Genomic DNA, 10957 nt, shown 5'->3' on the forward strand with positions numbered 1-10957 from the left:
ATCACACAGCATAGGATTAGATACACGGCTCAGCAGACAGTATCACACAGGAGAGGGTTAGATACACGGCTCAGCAGACAGTATCACACAGGATAGGATTAGATACACGGCTCAGCATACAGTATCACACAGGATAGGATTAGATACAGCTCAGCAGACAGTATCACACAGGAGAGGATTAGATACACAGCTCAGCAGACAGTATCACACAGTAGAGGATTAGATACATGGCTCAGCAGACACTATCACACAGGAGAGGATTAGATACATGGCTCAGCAGACGGTATCACACAGGTTAGGATTAGATACACGGCTCAGCAGACAGTATCACACAGGATAGGATTAGATACATGGCTCAGCAGACAGTATCACACAGGATAGGATTAGATACACGGCTCAGCAGAGAGTATCACACAGGATAGGATTAGATACACGGCTCAGCAGACGGTATCACACAGGATAGGATTAGATACACGGCTCAGCAGACAGTATCACACAGGATAGGATTAGATACATGGCTCAGCAGACAGTATCACACAGGATAGGATTAGATACACGGCTCAGCAGACAGTATCACACAGGAGAGGATTAGATACACAGCTCAGCAGATAGTATCACACAGGATAGGATTAGATACACGGCTCAGCAGACAGTATCACACAGTATAGGATTAGATACACGGCTCAGCAGACAGTATCACACAGGATAGGATTAGATACACGGCTCAGCAGACAGTATCACACAGGATAGGATTAGATACACGGCTCAGCAGAGAGTATCACACAGGAGAGGATTAGATACACGGCTCAGCAGATGGTATCACACAGGATAGGATTAGATACACGGCTCAGCAGACGGTATCACACAGGATAGGATTAGATACACGGCTCAGCAGACAGTATCACACAGGATAGGATTAGATACACGGCTCAGCAGACAGTATCACACAGGATAGGATTAGATACACGGCTCAGCAGAGAGTATCACACAGGATAGGATTAGATACACGGCTCAGCAGACAGTATCACACAGGAGAGGATTAGATACACGGCTCAGCAGACGTTATCACACAGGATAGGATTAGATACACGGCTCAGCAGACAGTATCACACAGGATAGGATTAGATACACGGCTCAGCAGACGGTATCACACAGGATAGGATTAGATACACGGCTCAGCAGACGGTATCACACAGGATAGGATTAGATACACGGCTCAGCAGACGGTATCACACAGGATAGGATTAGATACAAGGCTCAGCAGACGGTATCACACAGGATAGGATTAGATACACGGCTCAGCAGACAGTATCACACAGGATAGGATTAGATACACGGCTCAGCAGACAGTATCACACAGGATAGGATTAGATACACGGCTCAGCAGACAGTATCACACAGGAGAGGATTAGATACACAGCTCAGCAGATAGTATCACACAGGATAGGATTAGATATCCGGCTCAGCACACAGTATCACACAGTATAGGATTAGATACACGGCTCAGCAGACAGTATCACACAGGATAGGATTAGATACACGGCTCAGCACACAGTATCACACAGTATAGGATTAGATACACGGCTCAGCACACAGTATCACACAGTATAGGATTAGATACCCGGCTCAGCACACAGTATCACACAGTATAGGATTAGATACACGGCTCAGCAGACGGTATCACATAGGAGAGGATTAGATACACGGCTCAGCAGACAGTATCACACAGTATAGGATTAGATACACGGCTCAGCAGACAGTATCACACAGGATAGGATTAGATACACGGCTCAGCAGACAGTATCACACAGGATAGGATTAGATACACGGCTCAGCAGACGGTATCACACAGGATAGGATTAGATACCCGGCTCAGCAGACGGTATCACACAGGATAGAGTTAGATACACTGCTCAGCACACAGTATCACACAGTATAGGATTAGATACACGGCTCAGCACACAGTATCACACAGTATAGGATTAGATACACGGCTCAGCAGACAGTATCATACAGGAGAGGATTAGATACACGGCTCAGCAGACAGTATCACACAGGATAGGATTAGATACACGGCTCAGCAGACAGTATCACACAGGATAGGATTAGATACACGGCTCAGCAGACAGTATCACACAGGACAGGATTAGATACACGGCTCTGCAGACAGTATCACACAGGATAAGATTAGATACACGGCTCAGCAGACAGTATCACACAGGAGAGGGTTAGATACACGGCTCAGCAGACAGTATCACACAGGAGAGGGTTAGATACACGGCTCAGCAGACAGTATCACACAGGAGAGGATTAGATAGACGGCTCAGCAGTCAGTATCACACAGGATAGGATTAGATACACGGCTCAGCAGACAGTATCACACAGGATAGGATTAGATACATGGCTCAGCAGACAGTATCACACAGGATAGGATTAGATACCGCTCAGCAGACAGTATCACACAGGATAGGATTAGATACATGGCTCAGCAGACAGTATCACACAGGATAGGATTAGATACACGGCTCACCAGATGGTATCACACATGATAGGATTAGATACACGGCTCAGCACACAGTATCACACAGGATAGGATTAGATACACGGCTCAGCAGACGGTATCACACAGGATAGGATTAGATACACGGCTCAGCAGACGGTATCACACAGGATAGGATTAGATACACGGCTCAGCAGACGGTATCACACAGGATAGGATTAGATACACGGCTCAGTAGACAGTATCACATAGGATAGGATTAGATACACGGCTCAGCAGACAGTATCACACAGGAGAGGGTTAGATACACGGCTCAGCAGACAGTATCACACAGGATAGGATTAGATACACGGCTCAGCAGACAGTATCACACAGGAGAGGATTAGATACACAGCTCAGCAGACAGTATCACACAGGAGAGGATTAGATACACAGCTCAGCAGACAGTATCACACAGGAGAGGATTAGATACACAGCTCAGCAGATAGTATCACACAGGATAGGATTAGATACACGGCTCAGCAGACAGTATCACACAGGAGAGGATTAGATACATGGCTCAGCAGACGGTATCACACAGGATAGGATTAGATACACGACTCAGCAGACAGTATCACACAGGATAGAATTAGATACACGGCTCAGTAGACAGTATCACACAGGATAGGATTAGATACACGGCTCAGCAGACGGTATCACACTGGACAGGATTAGATACACAGCTCAGCAGACGGTATCACACAGGATAGGATTAGATACACAGCTCAGCAGACAGTATCACACAGGAGAGGATTAGATACACGGCTCAGCAGATGGTATCACACAGGATAGGATTAGATACACAGCTCAGCAGACAGTATCACACAGGATAGGATTAGATACACGGCTCAGCAGACAGTATCACACATCATAGGATTAGATACACGGCTCAGCAGACAGTATCACACAGGAGAGGGTTAGATACATGGCTCAGCAGACAGTATCACACAGGATAGGATTAGATACAGCTCAGCATACAGTATCACACAGGATAGGATTAGATACACGGCTCAGCAGACGGTATCACACAGGATAGGATTAGATACACGGCTCAGCAGATGGTATCACACAGCATAGGATTAGATACATGGCTCAGCAGACGGTATCACACAGGATATGATTAGATACACGGATCAGGAGACAGTATCACACAGCATAGGATTAGATACACGGCTCAGCAGACAGTATCACACAGGATAGGACTAGATACACGGCTCAGCAGACAGTATCACACAGGATAGGATTAGATACACGGCTCAGCATACAGTATCACACAGGATAGGATTAGATACAGCTCAGCAGACAGTATCACACAGGAGAGGATTAGATACACAGCTCAGCAGACAGTATCACACAGTAGAGGATTAGATACATGGCTCAGCAGACACTATCACACAGGAGAGGATTAGATACATGGCTCAGCAGACGGTATCACACAGGTTAGGATTAGATACACGGCTCAGCAGACAGTATCACACAGGATAGGATTAGATACATGGCTCAGCAGACAGTATCACACAGGATAGGATTAGATACACGGCTCAGCAGAGAGTATCACACAGGATAGGATTAGATACACGGCTCAGCAGACGGTATCACACAGGATAGGATTAGATACACGGCTCAGCAGACAGTATCACACAGGATAGGATTAGATACATGGCTCAGCAGACAGTATCACACAGGATAGGATTAGATACACGGCTCAGCAGACAGTATCACACAGGAGAGGATTAGATACACATCTCAGCAGATAGTATCACACAGGATAGGATTAGATACACGGCTCAGCAGACAGTATCACACAGTATAGGATTAGATACACGGCTCAGCAGACAGTATCACACAGGATAGGATTAGATACACGGCTCAGCAGACAGTATCACACAGGATAGGATTAGATACACGGCTCAGCAGAGAGTATCACACAGGAGAGGATTAGATACACGGCTCAGCAGATGGTATCACACAGGATAGGATTAGATACACGGCTCAGCAGACGGTATCACACAGGATAGGATTAGATACACGGCTCAGCAGACAGTATCACACAGGATAGGATTAGATACACGGCTCAGCAGACAGTATCACACAGGATAGGATTAGATACACGGCTCAGCAGAGAGTATCACACAGGATAGGATTAGATACACGGCTCAGCAGACAGTATCACACAGGAGAGGATTAGATACACGGCTCAGCAGACGTTATCACACAGGATAGGATTAGATACACGGCTCAGCAGACAGTATCACACAGGATAGGATTAGATACACGGCTCAGCAGACGGTATCACACAGGATAGGATTAGATACACGGCTCAGCAGACGGTATCACACAGGATAGGATTAGATACACGGCTCAGCAGACGGTATCACACAGGATAGGATTAGATACAAGGCTCAGCAGACGGTATCACACAGGATAGGATTAGATACACGGCTCAGCAGACAGTATCACACAGGATAGGATTAGATACACGGCTCAGCAGACAGTATCACACAGGAGAGGATTAGATACACGGCTCAGCAGACAGTATCACACAGGATAGGATTAGATACACGGCTCAGTATCACACAGGAGAGGATTAGATACACAACTCAGTATCACATGATAGGATTAGATACACGGCTCAGTATCACACAGGATAGGATTAGATACATGCCTCCGTGTCACAGGATAGGATTAGATTCATGGCTCAGTATCACAGGATAGGATTAGATACACTGCTTTGTATCACACAGGATAAGATTAGATACACGGCTCAGTATCACAGGATAGGATTAGATACACGGCTTTGTATCACACAGGATAGGATTAGATACATGGCTCAGTATCACAGGATAGGATTAGATACACGGCTTTGTATCACACAGGATAGGATTAGATACACGGCTCAGTATCACAGAGGATAGGATTAGATACACAGCTCTGTATCACACAGGATAGGATTATATACACGGCTCCGTATCACAGGATAGGATTAGATACACGGCTCTGTATCACAGAGGATAGGATTAGATACACAGCTCTGTATCACACAGGATAGGATTATATACACGGCTCCGTATCACAGGTTAGGATTAGATACACGGCTCAGTATCACAGAGGATAGGATTAGATACACGGCTCAGTATCACAGGATAGGATTAGATACACATTTCAGTATCACACAGGATTAGATACAGGTTGCTCTCGGCTGTCAGTCTCGTGTATCCGCTGTCCTGCAGGTTCGGGTACAGACATGTCGGGGGCGCTCTCTCTGGACTCGGTGACCCTGTTCCAGCAGGATCCTGGCGGTGTGACGTATCGTATCCCGGCTCTGCTCTTCTTCCCTCCATCTTCTTGGCCTTGGCGGAGAAGCGCTCGTCCCCCGATGATCAGGACGCCCTGTACCTGGTGGTGCGGCGCGGTCGGGTGCAGCGCGGGGAGGTGCAGGTACCGACTCCTCATGTCACCTCTCTCCGCGTCTGATCTTGTGACTTTCCAACGTCTCCATCTGTTTTGCCTCCTTAGTGGGAAGACGCAATGCCGGTGAGCCACGCCAAGTTACCGGGGCACCGGACCATGAACCCCTGCCCGCTGTACCATCCCGACACCGACACCGTCTTCCTCTTCTTCGTCTGTGTAAAAAGCGAAATCTCCGAGTTCCGGCAAATCATAACCGGCCGAAATGCCGCCCGGCTCTGCTACGTCACCAGCCGCGACCACGGCCAATCGTGGAGCCTACCGAAAGACGTGACGGAGGAGGTCCTGGGTGAGGACCTGAAGAGCTGCGCCACCTTGACGGTTGGCCCCGGTCACGGCGTCTGCTCTCCGTCGGGCAGGCTGATCGTGCCCGCGTACCTGTACTACATCCACTCCCGCGTCTGCGGCCTGCCCGTCCCCTGGAAGACCAAGCCCCACTCATTCATCTTCTACAGCGACGACCGCGGAGAGAGCTGGCACAAGGGCAGCGGACTGTGGCGGCAGAAGACAGGGGAGTGCGAGGTGGCCGAGGTGACCTGCAGCAGCGGCAACGACCTCCTGTACTGCAGCGCCAGGACCGGTCAGCGCTACCGGGTGGAGGCGACCAGCAGCCCCCAGTCCATGGAGTTCACAGATGCCCACTACAATAAAAGCCTGTGTGAGCCGCCTCATGGCTGCCAGGGCAGTGTGGTGAGCTACAGGCCTCCGGAGGCAACTCAGGACGAGGCGGACGGCGGGGAAGAGTCGCCCCTTCAGCATAGCGTCACGTCCTGGCTCCTCTACTCCCATCCCACCAGCAGCCGGGGCCGCGTGGACTTAGGAGTCTACTTGAATAAATCACCCCTTGTGCCGTCCACCTGGACCCCACCGTGGGTCATCAACGAGGGTCCCAGCGGGTACTCGGACCTGGCGGTGTGCCAGGACACTCACTCCTTCGCCTGCTTATTTGAAGGCGGAAAGGACGCGGCGTGCGAAAAGATCGTCTTCCGGAGGTTCACGATGGACGAGCTGCTGAACAATTCCTCTAAGCCCTAATCACGAGTGTCGGGGCCTCCGCCAAGTCTCCGGGTGCCAAAAGTAACCCAGTATAGGAATGCACTGAGGGGCCACAAGATGGCGCCATCCACCACTCTCCTGACCCCCGATACACGCTCTCATACTGCTCATTAGATGGTGTCTGATCCCCCCCTGTAATTAACAGGTTCTATCCACTCCTCTCTATCATGGACACCTTAAAGGGATCTTCCCATGAACTATATCATCCCCATCCACGTGTCTGATGCCGTCTCTGCCCAGCACCACCTCACCCTCTGGAGCCGTCTCTGCCCAGCAACTCCTCACCCTCCGGAGCCGTCTCTGCCCAGCACCTCCTCACGCTCTGGAGCCGTCTCTGTCCTGCACCTCCTCACCCTCCGGAGTCGTCTCTGCCCTTCACCTCCTCACCCTCCGGAGCCGTCTCTGCCCTGAACTTCCTCACCCTTCGGAGCCCTCTCTGCCCTGCACCTCCTCACCCTCCGGAGTCTTTTCTGCCCTTCACCTCCTCACCCTCCGGAGCCGTCTCTGCCCAGCAACTCCTCACCCTCCGGAGTCGTTTCTGCCCTTCACCTCCTCACCCTCCGGAGTCGTCTCTGCTCTGCACCTCCTCACCCTCTGGAGCCGTCTGTGTCCTTCACCTCCTCATCCTCCGGAGCCGTATCTGCCCTTCACCTCCTCACCCTCCCGAGCCGTATCTGCCCAGCACCACCTCACCCTTCAGAGCCGTCTCTGCCCAGCACCTCCTCACCCTCCGGAGCCGTCTCTGCTCTGCACCTCCTCACCCTCCGGAGCCGTCTCTGCCCTGAACCTCTTCACCCTCCGGAGCCGTCTCTGCCCACCACCACCTCACCCTCCGGAGCCGTCTCTGCCCACCACCACCTCACCCTCTGGAGCCGTCTCTGCCCAGCAACTCCTCACCCTCCGGAGTCGTCTCTGCCCTGCACCTCCTCACCCTCCGGAGCCGTCTCTGTTCTGCAACTCCTCACCCTCCGGAGCTGTCTCTGTCCTGCACCTCCTCACCCTCCGGAGCCGTCTCTGTCCTGCACCTCCTCACCCTTCAGAGCCGTCTCTGCCCAGCACCTCTCCCTCCGTAGACGTCTCTGCTCTGCAACTCCTCACCCTCCGGAGCTGTCTCTGTCCTGCACCTCCTCACCCTCCGGAGCCGTCTCTGTCCTGCACCTCCTCACCCTTCAGAGCCGTCTCTGCCCAGCACCTCTCCCTCCGTAGACGTCTCTGCTCTGCACCTCCTCACCCTCCGGAGCCGTCTCTGCCCTGAACCTCCTCACCCTTCGGAGTCGTCCCTGACCTTAACCTCCTCACCCTCCGGAGCCGTCTGTGTCCTGCACCTCCTCACCCTCCGGAGTTGTCTCTGCCCAGCACCCCCTCACCCTCCGGCATCGTATCTGCTCTGCACCTCCTCACCCTCCGGAGCCATCTCTGTCCTTCACCTCCACACCCTCTGGAGCCGTCTCTGTCTTGCACCTCCTCACCCTCCGGGCTTGTTTCTGCCCAGCACCACCTCACCCTCCGGAGCCGTCTCTGCCCAGCCCCTCCTCACCCCCCAGAGCCGTCTCTGCCCAGCACCTCCTCACCCTCTGAAGCCGTCTCTGTCCTGCACCTCCTCACCCTCTGAAGCCGTCTCTGCCCTGCACCTCCTCATCCTCCGGAGCCGTATCTGCCCTTCACCTCCTCACCCTCCAAAGACGTCTGTGCCCTGCACCTGCTCAACCTCCGAAGCTGCCTCTGCCATGCACCTCCTCACCCTCCAAAGCCGTCTCTGCCCTGCACTTCCTCAGCCTCCAATTCCGACTCTGCCGTCCTCCTATTCACCGTCCGGAGCCGTCTCTGCCGTGCACCTCTACACCATCCAGAGCCGTCTGTGTCCTGCACCTCCTCACCCTCCGGAGTTGTCTCTGCCCAGCACCACCTCACCCTTCAGAGCCGTCTCTGCCCAGCACCTCCTCACCCTCCGGCATCGTATCTGCTCTGCACTTCCTCACCCTCCGGAGCCATCTCTGTCCTTCACCTCCTCACCCTCTGGAGCCGTCTCTGTCTTGCACCTCCTCACCCTCCGGGCTTGTTTCTGCCCAGCACCACCTCACCCTCCGGAGCCGTCTCTGCCCAGCCCCTCCTCACCCCCCAGAGCCGTCTCTGCCCAGCACCTCCTCACCCTCTGAAGCCGTCTCTGTCCTGCACCTCCTCACCCTCTGAAGCCGTCTCTGCCCTGCACCTCCTCACCCTCTGGAGTTGTCTCTGCCCTGCACCTCCTCACCCTCCGGATCCATCTCTACCATGCACCTCTTCACTCTCCGGAGCCGTCTCTGCCCTGCACCTCCTCATCCTCCGGAGCCGTATCTGCCCTTCACCTCCTCACCCTCCAAAGACGTCTGTGCCCTGCACCTGCTCAACCTCCGAAGCTGCCTCTGCCATGCACCTCCTCACCCTCCAAAGCCGTCTCTGCCCTGCACTTCCTCAGCCTCCAATTCCGACTCTGCCATCCTCCTATTCACCGTCCGGAGCCGTCTCTGCCGTGCACCTCTACACCATCCAGTGCCGTCTCTGTCCTGCACCTCCTCACCCTCTGAAGCCGTCTCTGCCCTGCACCTCCTCACCCTCTGGAGTTGTCTCTGCCCTGCACCTCCTCACCCTCCGGAGCCATCTCTGCCATGCACCTCTTCACTCTCCGGAGCCGTCTCTGCCCTGCACCTCCTCATCCTCCGGAGCCGTATCTGCCCTTCACCTCCTCACCCTCCAAAGCCGTCTGTGCCCTGCACCTGCTCAACTTCCGAAGCTGCCTCTGCCATGCATCTCCTCACCCTCCAAAGCCGTCTCTGCCCTGCACTTCCTCATCCTCCATTTCCGACTCTGCCGTGCTCCTATTCACCGTCCGGAGCCTTCTCTGCCCTGCACCTCTACACCATCCAGAGCCGTCTCTGTCCTGCACCTCCTCACCCTCCAATGCCGTCTCTACCCTGCTCCTATTCACCATCCGGAGCCTTCTCTGCTCTGCACCTCTTCACCATCCGGAGCCTTCTCTGCCCTGCACCTCCTCACCCTCCGGCGTCGTCTCTGCCCTGCACCTCCTCACCCTCCAATGCCGTCTCTACCCTGCTCCTATTCACCATCCGGAGCCTTCTCTGCTCTGCACCTCTTCACCATCCGGAGCCTTCTCTGCCCTGCACCTCCTCACCCTCCGGCGTCGTCTCTGCCCTGCACCTCCTCACCCTCCAATGCCGTCTCTACCCTGCTCCTATTCACCATCCGGAGCCTTCTCTGCTCTGCACCTCTTCACCATCCGGAGCCTTCTCTGCCCTGCACCTCCTCACCCTCCGGCGTCGTCTCTGCCCAGCACCTCCTCACCCTCCGGCATCGTATCTGCTCTGCACCTCCTCACCCTCCGGAGCCATCTCTGTCCTTCACCTCCTCACCCTCCAATGCCGTCTCTGCCCAGCACCACCTCACCCCCCGGAGCTGTCTCTGCCCAGCACCTCCTCACCCTCTGAAGCCGTCTCTGCCCTGCACCTCCTCACCCTCCGGAGTCGTCTCTGCCCTGCACCTCCTCACCCTCTGAAGCCGTCTCTGCCCTGCACCTCCTCACCCTCCGGAGTCGTCTCTCACGTGCACTTCCTCACCCTCCGGAGCCATCTCTGCCCTGCACCTCTTCTCTCTCCGGAGCCGTCTCTGCCCTGCACCTCCTCATTCTCCAGAGCCGTATCTGCCCTTCACCTCCTCACCCTCCGAAGCCGTCTCTGCCCTGCACCTGCTCAACCTCCGAAGCTGCCTCAGCCCTGCACCTCCTCACCCTCCGAAGCCGTCTCTGCCCTACACTTCCTCATCCTCCAATTCCGACTCAGCCGTGCTCCTATTCACCGTTTGCAGCCGTCCCTGCCCTGCACGTCTACACCATCCAGAGCC

The 10957-nt window shown here is 53.9% G+C and overlaps 1 pseudogene; it reads left to right on the forward strand.

The window, feature by feature from the left end:
- Nucleotides 1-5773: 5773 nt before the first annotated feature.
- On the forward strand, nt 5774-7042 carry LOC141231552 (sialidase-3-like; annotated as a pseudogene).
- The last annotated feature ends 3915 nt before the right edge of the window (nt 7043-10957 follow it).

The sequence above is a fragment of the Phyllobates terribilis genome, unplaced genomic scaffold (genome assembly GCF_046119375.1).
Source record: "Phyllobates terribilis strain yellow unplaced genomic scaffold, ASM4611937v1 Scaffold_525__1_contigs__length_1214945, whole genome shotgun sequence".
NCBI classification, from domain to species: Eukaryota; Metazoa; Chordata; class Amphibia; order Anura; family Dendrobatidae; genus Phyllobates; species Phyllobates terribilis.